General features: G+C 37.7%; 1 non-coding gene across 1 annotated transcript; it reads left to right on the forward strand.

The window, feature by feature from the left end:
- Positions 1-11,435: 11,435 nt before the first annotated feature.
- On the forward strand, positions 11,436-11,543 carry LOC122752154. The gene has a single exon (XR_006355950.1). It is a non-coding gene; the product is annotated as a U6 spliceosomal RNA (small nuclear RNA).
- The last annotated feature ends 3,660 nt before the right edge of the window (positions 11,544-15,203 follow it).

The following is a 15,203-nucleotide window of genomic DNA, read 5'->3' on the forward strand; positions in this document are numbered from 1 at the left end:
CCTCTTAGAATTAGATAAATCTAATAAATAAATAAGAAAGAAGTTAAGGAGGTGAACAGGATTTTAGAAAAGTTAGATATGATAAACCTTTTGAGAAGATTGAATGGGGACAGAAAGGAATATACTTTTTTCTCAATAGTACATAGCACTTACACAAAAATTGACCAGGTATTAGGACATAAAAACCTCACAATTAAATGCAGAAAGGTAGTAATAGTAAATGCATCCTTTTCATATCATGGTGCAATAAAAATTATGTGTCATACAGGGCCATGGAAAGAAAAACTCAAAATTAATTGGAAACTAAATAAGCTCATCTTAAAGAATGAGTGGGTCAAACAAATCATAGAAACAATCAATAATTTCATCAAAGAGAACAACAATAATGGCACAACATACCAAAGCTCATGGGATGCAACCAAAGCAGTTCTTAGGAGGAAATTTTATATCTCTAAATGCTTACATGAATAAAATACAGAAAGAGGTGATTAATGAATTGGGCATACAACTAAAAGAACTAGAAAAGAACAAATTAAAAATCCTCAATTAAATACCAAATTAGAAATTCTGAAAATCAAAGAAGAGATTAATAAAACTGAAAATAAGAAAACCATTGAATTAACAAATAAAACTAAGGGCTAGGTTTTATGAAAAAAAAAACCCAATAAAACAGATAAATCTTCAGTTAATCTGATTTTTTAAAAAAACAAATTACCAGTATCAAAAATGAAAAGGGTGAATGTACCACCAATGAAGATGAAATTAAAGCAATAATTAGGAGCTATTTTGCCCAACTGTATGCAAGCAAATAAGCTTGACAGCAAATGGATGAATATTTACAAAAATATAAATTGCCCAGACTAACAGAAGAGGAAATAAAATACTCAAATATAAGCCCATTTTAGAAAAAAAAAATTGAACAAAGTCATCAATGAACTCCCTAAGAAAAATATCTCCAAGGTCAGACAGATTTACAAGTGAATTCTACCAAACATTTAAAGAACAATTAATTTCTTTTTTTTAATTAATAAAGTATTTTTTCCCCGTTACATGTAAAGATAGTTCTCAACTTTTGTTTATACAAGCTTTTCAATTTCAGATTTTTCTCCCTCCCTCCTCTCCCTCCCTCCTCTCCCTCCCTCCTCCCCTAGACAGCAGGTAATCTGACATAGGTTATATATATATACACACACACACACACACACACACACACACATAATAACATTAATCCTATTTCTGCATTAGTCGTGTTATAAGAGAAAAAACAGAGCAATGATGAAAAACCTCAAAATAGAAAAAACAACAGTGGGGCAGCTAGGTGGCACAGTGGATAGAGCACCGGCCCTGGAGTCAGGAGTACCTGAGTCCAAATCTGGCCTCAGACACATAACACTTACTAGCTGTGTGATCCTGGGCAAGTCACTTAACCCCAACTGCCTCACTTAAAAAAAAAAGAAAAAAAAACAAGAAAAAACAACAGCACCAAAACCAAAAGAAATAGTATGGTTCATTCAGCATCTATACTCCACAGTCCTTTTTTTTTTCTTTTTTTTTTTTCTTGGATTTGGAGATCCTCTTCTATCATGAGTTCCCTGGAACTCTTCTGTACCATTGCATTGGTGAGAAGAATATAGTCCATCACAATAGATCAACACTCAATGTTGATGATACTGTGTACAATGTTCTTCTGGTTCTGCTCATCTCACTCATCATCAGCCCATGCAAGACCCTCCAGGTTTCTCTGAACTCCTCCTGTTCATCGTTTCTTACAGCACAATAGTATTCCATTGTATTCATATACCACAACTTGTCCAGCCATTCCCCAATTGATGGGCATCCCCTCAACTTCTAATTCCTTGCCACCACATAAAGAGCAGCTATAAATATTTTTGTACATGTGGGTCCCTTTCTCCTTTCCATGATTTCTTTGGGAAAAAGACCCAAAAGTGGTATTGCTGGGTCATAGGGTATGGACAGCTTTATCACCCTTTGGGCATAATTCCAAATTGCTCTCCAGAATGGTTGGATCAGTTCACAACTCCACCAACGATGCATTAGTGTTCCAATTTTCCCACAGATTCTCCAACATTTATTATTTTCCTTTTTTGTCATTTTAGCCAATCTGATAGGTGTCAGGTGGTACCTCAGAGTTGTTTTAATTTGCATCTCTCTAATCATTAGAGATTTAGAGCATTTTTTCATATGGGAATAGACAGCTTTGGTTTCTTCATCAGAAAACTGCCTGTTCATATCCTTTGACCATTTCTCAATTGGGGAATGACTTGGATTCTTATAAATTTGATTTAGTTCCCTATATATTTTAGAGATAAGGCCTTTATCAGAAGTACTGGCCACAAAAATCGTTTCCCAGTTTTCTGCCTCCCTTCTAATTTTGGATACATTGCTTCTGTTTGTACAAAATTTTTTAATTTAATGTAATCAAAATCATCCATTTTGCATTTTATAATATACTCTATCTCTTGTTTGGTCATAAACTGTTTTCCTTTCCAAAGATCTGATAGGTAGACTATTCCTCTCTCTCCTAATTTACCTATGGTATCACCTCTTATGTCTAAATCGTGTATCCATTTTTTTGGTTTGTTTTTTGTTTTGCGGGGCAATGGGGGTTAAGTGACTTGCCCAGGGACACACAGCTAATAAGTGTCAAGGGTCTGAGGCCAGATTTGAACTCAGGTCCTCCTGAATCCAGGGCTGGTGCTCTATCCACTGCGCCACCTAGCTGCCCCTCATGTATCCATTTTGACCTTATTTTAGTATAAGGTGTAAGATGTTGGTCTATGCCTAATTTCTGCCATACTATCTCCCAGTTTTCCCAGCAGTTTTTGTCAAATACTGAGTTCCTATCCCAGAAGCTGGAGTCTTTGGGTTTATCAAACACTACATTACTAGTGTCATTTACTACTGCATTTCCTTTGCCTAGCCTATTCCATTGATCTACCACTCTATTTTTTAGCCAGTATCAGATAGTTTTGATGACTGCCGCTTTATAGTAAAGCTCCAGGTTTGGTACCGCTAACCCACCTTCCTGTGAATTTTTTTTCATTATTTCCCTGGATATTCTTGATTTTTTGTTTTTCCAGATGAATTTTGTTATTATTTTTTTCTAGCTCTACAAAATAATTTTTAGGTAGTCTGATTGGTATGGCACTGAATAAATTAATTTAGGCAGTATTGTCATTTTTACTATATTAGCTCTGCCTATCCATGAGCAATTGATATCTTTCCAATTATTTAGATCTGATTTGATTTGTGTGAAGAGTGTTTGGTAGTTGTGTTCATAGAGTTCCTGGGTTTGTCTTGGCAAGTAGACTCCCAAGTATTTTATATTATCTACCGTTACTTTAAATGGAATTTCTCTTTCTATCTCTTGCTGCTGGACTTTGTTGGTCATGTATAGAAATACTGATGATTTCTGTGGATTTATTTTATATCCTGCTACTTCGCTAAAGTTGTTAATTGTTTCAAGTAATTTTTGAGTTGATTCTTTAGGATTCTTTAAGTATACCATCATATCATCTGCAAAGAGTGATAGTTTTGTTTCCTCCTTGCCTATTCTAATTCCTTTAATTCCTTTCTCTTCTCTGATTGATAAAGCTAACATTTCTAGGACAATATTAAATAAAAGGGGTGATAATGGACATCCCTGTTTCACCCCTGATTAAGATCAGGGAAAGGCCTCTAATTTATCTCCATTGCGTATAGTACTTGCTGATGGTTTTAGGTAGATACTGTTTATTATTTTAAGGAAAGCCCCACCTATTTCTAAACTCTCTAGTGTTTTTATTAGGAATGGGTGCTGTATTTTGTCAAAAGCTTTCTCTGCATCTATTGAGATAATCATATGATTTTGGTTGGTTTTCTTATTGATGTGGTTAATTATGTTAATAGTTTTCCTAATGTTGAACCAGCCCTGCATTCCTGGTATAAATCCCACCTGGTCATATTGTATTATCCTGGTGATCACTTGCTGCAATCTCCTTGCTAATATCTTATTTAAAATTTTAGCATCAATATTCATTAGGGAAATTGGTCTATAATTTTCTTTCTGTTTTTGCTTTGCCTGGTTTTGGTATCACCACCATACTTGTGTCATAAAACCAATTTGATAGAATTCCTTCTTCACCTATTTTTCCAAATAATTTGTATAATATTGGAATTAATTGTTTTTTAAATGTTTGGTAAAATTCACCCGTGAACCCATCTGGCCCTGGGGATTTTTTCTTAGGGAGTTCATTAATGGCTTGTTCAATTTTTTTTTCTAATATGGGTTTATTTAAGGATTTTATTTCCTCTTCAGTTAACCTGGGCAGTTTGTATTTTTGTAAATATTCATCCATTTCATTTAGATTGTCAAATTTATTGGCATACTGTTGGGCAAAATAATTCCTAATTATTGATCTAATTTCCACTTCATTGGTGGTAACATCACCCTTTTCATTTTTGATACTGGTAATTTGGTTTTCTTCTTTCTTTTTTTTAATCAAATTAACCAATATTTTATCTATTTTATTGTTTTTTTTCATAAAACCAGCTCTTAGTTTTATTGATTAATTCTATAGTTTTTTTGCTTTCAGTCTTATTAATTTCTCCTTTAATTTTCAGGATCTCTAGTTTAGTATCTAATTGGGGATTTCTAATTTGTTCTTGTCTAGCTTTTCAAGTTGCATGCCCAATTCATTAATCTCCTCTCTTTTTTATTCATGTAAGCATTTAGAGCTATAAATTTTCCCCTAAGTACTGCTTTGGCTGCATCCCATAGATTTTGGCATGTTGTCTCATTATTGTCATTCTCTTGGATATAGTTATTGATTGTTTCTATGATTTGTTGTTTGGCCCATTCATTCTTTAGAATGAAATTATTTAGTTTCCAATTGATTATCATTCTACTTTTCCCTGGCTCTTTCTTACATGTAATTTTTATTGCATCATGATCTGAGAAGGATGCATTTACTATTTCTGCCTTTCTACATTTGACTAGGATGTTTTTGTGCCCTAATACATGGTCAATTTTTGAAAATGTGCCATGTACTGCTGAGAAAAAGGTATATTCCTTTCTATCCCATTTAATTTTCTTCAGACATCTATCATGTCTAACTTTTCTAGTCATCTATTCACCTCTTTCACTTCTTTCTTATTTATTTTTCGGCTAGATGTATCTAATTCTGAGAGGGGGAGATTCAGATCCCCCACTAGTATAGTATTACTGTCTAATTCCTCTTGTAACTCATTTAACTTCTCCTCTAAGAATCTGGATGCTATACCACTTGGTGCATACATATTTAATATTGATATTACTTCATTATCTATAGTACCTTTTAGCAAGATGTAATTTCCTTCCTTATCTCTTTTAATGAGATCTATTTTTGCCTGCACTCTGAGTTAAGGATTGCTACCCCTGCTTTTTTTACTTTAGCTGAAGCATAATATATTCTGCTCCAGCCTTTTACCTTTACTCTGTGTGTATCTCTCTGCTTCAAATGTGTTTCTTGTAAACAGCATATTGTAGGATTCTGGTTTTTAATCCATTCTGCAATTCGCTTCTGTTTTATAGGAGAGTTCATCCCATTCACATTCAGTTATTATTACTGTCTATTCCCCTCCATTCTATTTACCCCCTTTGTACTTTCCCCCCCCCTTCTTTCACCCTATTCCTCTTCACCGAAGTTTTACTTCTTCCCCCTGCTTCCCCCAATCTGCCCTCCCTTTTTATCACCCCCCTCTTTTCTTTACCCTTTTCTCCCTTGCTTTTGTCCTCCCTTCTATCAGTCCCCCACCTTTCCCTTCCCCTTTTGCTTCCCTAAAGAATGAGCTAAGTTTCTTTATCTCAGTGAATGTATATGTTATTCCCTCTTTGAATCAAATCTAATGAGAGTAGGTGTGGAAATTTATTTTGATTTGGGGACCCTACCTTTAGGCTGAGATTAGAAAGCCTTAGGCCCTCAGGGTCTCCCCCCTCCTCCTCAGCTTCAGCTGAGTGAAAAAGCCCCTTGGGCTATACAAGATGCCAGGTCAGACAGCTGGGGGAAAAAAAAAGCCCCCAGCTCCCTCTGACCTGAGTGGATCCCGGATAGCCTGTGCTGAGGCATGTGAAACTTGGAGTGCACCCCCCCCCCCACCAGCCACAGCTCTGGCTGGCGGATTAGCTTGGTCTGTGGGGGTGAAGGAAGCCCCGAGATTTGAGTGGAGAGAAGAAAAGGTATATATAGACCTGGGAGTGAGACTAGGAGGAGGAAGGATGGACTAGAGAAAAGGAAGGAGACTGACTAAAAAAAGGAGGGGGACGGACTAGAGAAGGACGGCCTAGGAGAGAAGCTGACTAGAGGGGAGCCTGGACAAGGACGGAGGAGAGTTGGGTTCGGAAAAGGAGAGCCCGGAAAAGGAGAGCCGGGTCTGACAAGGTTACAGGCCTTAATACAAACTAGGGAAAGTGTAACGTGCCCTGAGGCCGGAGGCGGCTAAGGCCCTTATTGTATTCAAGAAGTTCAAAGAGCAGCAGGTGCGAAAGAGACGCAAGAGACGCAGTGGAAAGAGCCCACAGGAAAGCAGTCAGGTTGTACACTTTATTTCCCTGTATTCCTAATTTTAAATAGTATCTCATAAATAAACTCTGCTTTGATTATTTGGTTAAGAGGCTTCTTAATCTTTAGTCTATCAGTTTAGGAGTAGTGTGGTGGAACTTTATCAACAGCCCATATTAAATTGACGAAGTCAGATAGCCAAATAGTCAACAGTCCCCAGTTTAGTCCTTCATAGATCAGTCCCCCCAAAATCAGCCCTAGTCACCAAAAATATTTTTACATTTTAATGGCGACCACGAAGGGACTTACGGCCCAATTAAAATTTTTCTAAATTTATCATTTTTCATATAATCATAATTTTTCATAAATCCAATTATATATAATTTTCCAGGTTAGTTATAGTTATGAATAATTAATTTTGTACAAAGGGTTGAAACAATGTTCTCCCCTCCTTTCTTTCCCTCTATTGTAAAAGGTTTTTGTTTTCACCTCTTCATATGATATAATTCATCCCATTCCACCTCCCCTTTCCTCTCCTCCCCATAGAATCCCTTTTTAACCCCTTAGTTTTCTTTGTATCATCACATCAAAGACAATTTATGTTTATACCCTCTGTGTAAAGTCCTTCTCTCAGCCCAAATACATTTACAGTTCTTAAGAGTTATGAGTATTATCTTCCCATGTAGGGATATAAACAGTTTAACCTAATTGAGTAACCTTTTTTTTTTTCCCCTCTGTTTACCTTTTTAGACTTCTCTTGAGTCTTGTATATTAAGCTCAAACTTTCTATTCAGTTCTGGTCTTTTCATCAGGAATGACTGAAAGTACTCAATGTCATTAAATGTCCATCTTTTCCCCTGAAAGAGAATGTACATTTTTACTGGGTAATAGATTCTTGGCTGCAATCCAAGCTCCTTTGCCTTCCGGAATATCATATTCCAAGCCTTGCGGTCCTTTAATGTTGAAGCTGCCAGGTCCTGAGCAATCCTGACTGTGGCTCCATGATATTTAAATTGCTTCTTTCTGGCTGCTTGGAGTATTTTCTCCTTCACCTGATAATTCTGGAATTTGGCTACAATATTCCTTGGAGTTTTCCTTTTGGGGTCTCTTTCAGGGGGTGATCAGTGGATTCTTTCAATGATGATTTTATCCTCTGATTCTATGATATCAGGGCAGTTCTCCTTAATAATTTCCTGGAATATGGTGTCTAGATTTTTTTTTCTGGTCATGGCTTTCAGGCAGTCCAATGATTCTCAAATTGTCTCTCCTGGATCTGTTTTCCAGATCAGTTGTCTTTCTAATGAGGTATTTCACATTTTCTTCTATTTTTTCATTCTTTTGATTCTGCTTGACTGATTCCCGGTGTCTCATGGATTCCTTATCTTCCAACTGTCCAATTTTAATTTTTAAGGCATTGTTTTCTTCAGTGAGATTATGCACCTTTTTTCCTACTTGGCCAAATGAATTTTTTAAGGCATTGTTTTCTTCAGTGAAATTGTGCACTTTTTTTTCCATTTGGCCAGATGAATTTTTTAAGGAATTGTTTTCTGCAGTCAATCTTTGTGCTTCCTTTTCCAAGCTGCTGATTCTTTTTTCATAGTTTTCTTGTTTTGCTTTCATTTCTCTCCCCGTTTTTTCTTCTACCTCTCTCAAATGATTTTTGAAATCGTTTTTGAGCTCTTCCAGGAAGGCTTTTTGTTTTTGAGACCAATTCACCTTCCCTTGTGAGGCTTCACATGTAGGCAATTTGAGGGTATTGTCCTCATCTGAGTTTGCGTTGGCTTCTTCCCTATTGATACAGAAGCTCTCAATGGAGAGGGCTCTTTTTGCTTCTTACTCATTATTGCAGCTTATTTACTTATTTTTTAAGTTGAGGTCTGCTCTGGGGGCACCAGGGTCCCCGTTTTGGGTTTCTTGTGCAGGGGGATAGGTGCTGTGTGACCGGCTTTTTACTCTGAGGCCTTTATAGTGTCTGCTGTTCACCCCCCTGCACTTCCTGTCTAAGCATGCTGCGTCTGTGTGCCTGGTCGTGCCTATCCTGTTCATGGCCCTACCGCTGGCAACTTGCCCTCTCGGCTGGTGTAGGTAGGTTTTTCCACTGTCCTTCTTGGCCACCACATTTTTTGAGCCAGGTTCCAGGGGCCTCAGTTGTTCAGCTGTGGCCTGCAGCTCCTGCTGACTTGCCCCGACCCCCTTGGCACTGGGCTGCTGCCCTGTGCTGGGCCTCCCTTTTGCCCAAGTCAGACCTACCTTTTCCTAAAGTCTTCTAAATTATCTCTGGTTGGAAGACTGTGTCTCTCTGTCTCTTCGCAGGTTCTGTAGTTTCAGAATCTGTCCAGAGGCTTGATTTAATGTTCTTTTTGAGGGAACAGAAGGAGAGCTCAGGCAGCTTGCTGTTTCCTCTCTGCCATCTTGGCTCCACCCCTTGAGAACAATTCATTTCAATACTATATAAACTATTTGGAAAAATAGGCAACCAAGAAGTCCTACCAAATTCCTTTTATGAAACAAATATGGTGTTGATACCTAAACCAGAAGGAGCCAAAACAGAGAGAGAAAATTATAGACCAATTTCCCTAATGAATATTGATGCAAAAATTTTAAATAAAATATAAGCAATGAGATTACAGTAATTTGTTATCAGGATAACACAGTAGGAGGTGGTAGGGTTTATACCAGGAATTTAGGGCTGGTTTAATATAAGGAAAACTATCAGCATAATTGACCACATATAACAAAACTAACAGAAATTATATGATTATCTCAATAGATGCAGAGAAAGTTTTTGACAAAATATAGCACCCATTCCTATTAAAATCACTAGAGAACAGAGGAGTAAATGGAGTTTTCATTAAAATGATAAACAGTATCTAAAACCATCAGCAAGAATTATGTAATGGGATTAAATTAGAAGTGTTCCCAATAAGATCAGGGCTGAAACAAGTATGCCTATTATCACTATTATTATTCAATATTGTACTAGAAACATTAGCTTTAGCAATAAAAGAAAAAGAAATTAAAGAAATTAGAATAGGTAATGAGGAAATAAAACTATCACTCTTTACAGATAATATGATGGTGTACTTAGAGAATAATAGAGAATGGAGTTAATTGAAGGGTTTTCCCCCCATATGGCAGAGCTTTAAAATATTTGGAGGACACATAAAAAAAATCATGATTACAGTAAAACGAAAACAATTGGAAAACTATCAATTGTTCATGGGTAGGCTGAGTTAATATAATAAAAATTACAATTCTACCTAAATTAATTTAATTATTCAGTGCCATACCAAAATACCAGAAAATTATTTCATAGAGCTTTAGAAAAAAATAACAAAATTCATCTGTAAGAACAAAAGTTTAAGAATATCAAAGGAATCAATGAAAGAAAATGCGAAAGAAAGTCATCTAGCTGTACCAGATCTCAAACTGTATTATAAAGTGGTAATTATCAAAACAATTTGGTACTGGCTAAGAAACAGAGAGGTGGATCAGTGGAATAGAATAGGAACAAATTACACTATAGTAAGTGACTATAGTAATCTTGTATATGACACACCCAAAGATCCAAGCTTTTGGAACAAAAACTCATTATTTGACAAAAATTGCTGGGCAAACTGGAAGACATTATGGCAGAAATTAGGTATAGACCAACATTCCATACCTTATACTAAAATAAGGTAAAAATGAGTACATGATTTACACATAAAGGGTGATACCAATAAGCAAATTAAGAGAGCATGGAATAGTTTATCTTTCAGATTTATGGACAGGGGAAGAATTTAGGACTAAAGAAGATAAGAGCAAAACAAAATGTAAAGCAGATAATTCTGATTATATAAAATTAAGAGGCTTTTGCACAAACAAAACTAATGCAACCAAAATTATATTCAAAGCAGAAAAGTGGGGAATTTGCAACAAGTGTTTCTGAAAAGGCCTAATTTCTCAAATATGTAAAGAACTGAGCCAAATTTATAAAAATAATACAAGTCATTCTCCAACTGATAAATGGTCAAAGAATATGAAGTGGTTTTCAGATGAAATTAAAGCTATCTATAGTCATATGAAAAAATGCTCTAAATCACTACTGATCAGAGAAATGCAAATTAAAACAACTCTGAAGTACCACCTCACACAGATTGGCTAATGACAAAAACAGAAAATATTGGATGATGGAGGGGATGTGGGAAAACTGGGATGCTAATCCCTTGCTGGTAGAGCTGTGAACTGATACAACCATTTTGGAGAGCAATTTGGAACTATGCCCAAAGGGCTATGAAACTGTGCATACCCTTTGATCCAGCAATACCACTGCTAGTTATATCCCAAAGACATCCGAAACAGAGAAAAAGAACTATTTGTCCAAAAATATTTATAGCCCCTTTTTGTGGTGGGTAAAAATTGGAAATCAAAGGGATGCCATGAATTTGGGAATGGCGGAACAAGCTGTGGTATATGATTGTAATGGAATATTATTGTGCTATAAGAAATGGCAAACAAGATGATTTCAGAAAAACCTGGAAAGGCTTGTATGAACAATATATCCAATTGGCATCTCTTGAATAAGTTCCCTTCTCTCCTCTGATACTGTCACAACTCTAGGGCAAGACCTTATCACCTTTTCTTGTTGTCTAGTCATTTTCAGTTGTGTCCAACTCTTCATACCCCTTATGGCATTTTTTTGGGGGCAAAGATACTGGAGTGGTTTGCCATTTCCTTCTCTAGCTCCTTTCATAGATGAGGAAACTGAGGCAAACAGGGTCAAGTTACTTGCCTAGTGTCTGAGGCTGTATTTGAACTCAGGTCTTCTTGACTCCAGACCCAGAACCCTAAACACTGTCACCGAGCTGCCCTCCTCATCACCTCACACCTGGATTATTGCAATAGCCTACTTGTGTGCTCACTTCAGCAGCACATACACTAAAATTGGAACGATACAGAGAAGATTAGAATGGCCCCTGCACAAGGATGACATGCAAATTCGTGAAGCAATAGCCTACTTGTGAGTCTGCTTGCCTCAAGTCTCTCCCCACTCCAGTTCGTCCTCCATTCAGCTGCCAGTGATTTTTCCCAACATTCAGTTCTTACATCATTCCCCTAACTCAAAAAATTACAATGGCTCCCTATTACCCTCAAGTTTATATACAAAATACTGTTTGCCATTCAAAGTCCTTCATAATGTAGCTCCTCCTACCTTTCCTGTCTTCTTACATTTTACTCCTCACCTTGTTCTCTTAGCTTCAGTGACACTCCATCTCCTGGCTCCAGGCATTTTCTCTGGCTGTTCCCCATGCCTGGAACACAGTCCCTCTTCAGTTCCAACTAGAGACCTCCTTGGCTTCCTTTACAGGAAGCCTTTTCCAACCACTCTTAATTCTACTGCCTTCCTTCTGTTATTTCCTATTTATCCTGCATACAGCTTATTTGTATATATTTGCTTATTGTATCTTGCATTAGATTGTGAGCTCCTTGAGGGTAGGGACTGTCTTTTGCCTCTTTATGTATCCCCAGTGCAGAGCACAGTACCTGGAACATAGTAAGTACTTAACAAATGTTTATTGACTAATCAGTGCTGGCTGACTATCCTCCTTATTTAAGTGTCTCATGTTCTAAAACTGTAACTACTTTATCTCCTACATTATAGCCCCCCCCCATTTCCTCAATGTATTTATCTGCCAAGGTGTGACTCTGGGCACTGAAACTTCCTGAGCATGGATGCTTATTCATGAACCCATACAAATGTCTAATTGGTATTAGGGATTTGGACCCCAGCTCTGTCACTCACACCTGTATGACTTTGGGTTAAGTTGCTTCAGTTCTCAAAACCCTCATCCATGAAATGGGTGGGTGGGTGGAGGGAGTTAGATCCGTTAGACTAAGATTGCTTCCACCTCTAGATCTGTGATTCTGTGAAATGTTTTGGGGCAGGGAAGCCCTTAAATCATCTCTCCTCAAGAAAGGCTTCAGCAAGGCAGGACACCTGTGATTGAGGACAATGTTTTCTTCTCACTTTTCTCACTTTCCCTGCTGGAAAACAGTGAGCCTTCCGTTGGACCTGTGTCCATCTTAACCTTCCTGCCAACACTTGGGTTTGGGTAAGCCTGCCAGCCAAGAGCTGCTCGGGGTACTCAGACCTTGTTGGTCCCACAGCAAAGAAAGTGTCAAGCAATTTCCCTTTTTTATCCTCCCTGCTGCCCCAATTCCAACTGCTCCCCCTTTAAATGGCTATTTTTATAAGGTTAACTCACTTAAAAATATAATAAACATTTTTATTTATAGTTTGGGGTTCCAATTTTTATCCCTCTTTCCCTCCCTCCCTTCCCCATTCCCTGAGGCGGCAAACAATCAGATATGGGTTATACATGTATGATCATGTAAAACATTACCATATTTGTCATTTTGTACAAGAAAACTTGATTAAAAGAAAAAAATATTAAAGAAAGTGAAAAATAGCATGCTTCAGTCTGTTCCATCAATTATCAGTTCTTTCTTTGGAGGTGGATAGTATGTTTCAATAGTCCTTTGGGATTTTCTTGGATCATTGTATTGAGGTCAACTCACCTTTACATAATAGTTTCCCCTTGTGTACTGCTTTAATAATTTTCCTCACAACTTTGTGAAGTAGGTGGTATATTTATCCCAAACTGGGCCCTGCCCAAGGTCACACGGCTAGCAGGTGTCAGGTGTTACAGCCAGGACTGAAACCCAAGGCCTGCCGACTTAGTCTGGATCCAGAGCTCATTTATACACCACTTTGTACTTCCTGCAGACATGACCATAGTTATTTGTAGACCGAGAGAGATGCTCAACAATATTTATTGACTGTCATTGACAATACATGACTATCTAATTATCAGGCTGCAAGCTAACAATTTTGCATACCACCAAATGTCAGGTTACTTTTGCAATAAATGTTTCATGGCTACTAACAATTTTTATTTTATTTTAATTTTTTTTTGGTGAGGCAATTGGGGTTAAGTGACTTGCCCAGGGTCACACAGCTAGGAAATGTTAAGTGTCTGAGGCCGGATTTGAACTCAGGTACTCCTGATTCCAGGGCCGGTGCTCTATCCACTGCGTCACCTAGCTGCCCCTCACTTAATATTTTTAAGTTTTATTTATAAGGAAGCCATGCTGTTAACACCTGGTTCAACAAAAACTATAAAACCATAAAGCTGCCATATTCTTCCCACTATTACCTCTCCTTTATATGAAGAACTTCACCTATGAGACTAATAAAAACCCTTTAAGCCTAAGAGAGGCTGCACTTTAAATTAGCTGTCTTTGTGTGAGGAAGTAAATTTAAAGGGCTTTGTCAGGTCCTGTGAAAACATCAAAGGGTGAAGTGAGTACAGTGAGTGACAACGTGAAGAACCTGAAAAGCAAGATTTGCTGGAAAGAGGCAATATAGAGAATTAGGTTGTATATAATCAAGATGATACCAGATCTAATGGCCTCTTTTCCATCCTCATCTTTCTTCCTCCCAACTTTTCCAAAATGACTCCACTAATCAATTTCCTGACCTACAATCTCCTATCACCAAATGCCTATTAGAAATCTGGAACCAGATGTCATTTAGGCATCCTAAACTCAACATGTCCAAAACTGAACTCATCTTTTCCCAAACCCTCCATCTTATGAACTTTCCCATTACTATTAAGTGTACCAACACCCTTCTCCATCCAGTCAGTCACCAGGGGCACAACCTAGCTGTCCTCAATTCCTCCTTTATACTCTGTCCACATATCTAATCTGTTGTCAAATCTTGCCATTTCTACCATCACACCTCTTGTATATGTCCCCTTCTCTCCACTCTCACAGCTGCCATCCTTGTCCAGGGCTTTATTACCTCACAATAGCCTGATAGCTGGTGCCTTAAATCTCTCCATTACAGTCCACTCTACCACCACCTAGTTGCCAAAGTATAAAGTCAGGTCTCACCATGTCATCTCTCACGCCTTACCCCAACTATTACAATGTCAAATTCTATATTATTTCCAGGGTCAAACGTAAAATCTTCTGTTTGGCTTTTATTGACCTTATTATTCTTAGGCTTCATTCCCCTCCTTGCTGTTCCATGCCTATGACACTCCTGACTTGGGGTGTTTTCACTGACCATCTGTCACTCATGCCTGGAACTCTCTCTTTCCTCATTTCTCCCTCTCATCTTTCTTGGTTTCCTTCAAATTTTTGCTGCTCCTAAAACATGATACTCTCCCAACTCTGTGTCCTTTCAGTGGCTTCTTACCATGCCTTGAATACTCTCCTTTTTTCACCTCCACCTCCTGGCTTTCTTCAAGACTCAACTGACATCCAACTTTCTACAAGAAGTCTTTCTTGGACCCCTCACTGCTCATTACCTTATCTTTGAGATTACCCCCCATTTATTCTGTGTGTGTGTGTGCCTATTATTTGTACATAATTCTTTGCATGTTATCTCCCCCATCAGAATGTGAGTTCCTTAAGGGCAGGAACCATGTTTTTGTATCCTTGTTGACCACAGTGCTTGGCATACAGTAAGCACTTATTGATAAGGGCACTATTTTTTAAAAAGTCTGGTTTAGTATTTTTTTTTTTTTTTGCAGGGCAATGGGGGTTAAGTGACTTGCCCAGGGTCACACAGCTGGTAAGTGTCAAGTGTCTGAGGCCGGATTTGAACTCAGG

Source organism: Dromiciops gliroides, chromosome 3 (assembly GCF_019393635.1).
Source record: "Dromiciops gliroides isolate mDroGli1 chromosome 3, mDroGli1.pri, whole genome shotgun sequence".
In the NCBI taxonomy this organism is placed as follows: Eukaryota; Metazoa; Chordata; class Mammalia; order Microbiotheria; family Microbiotheriidae; genus Dromiciops; species Dromiciops gliroides.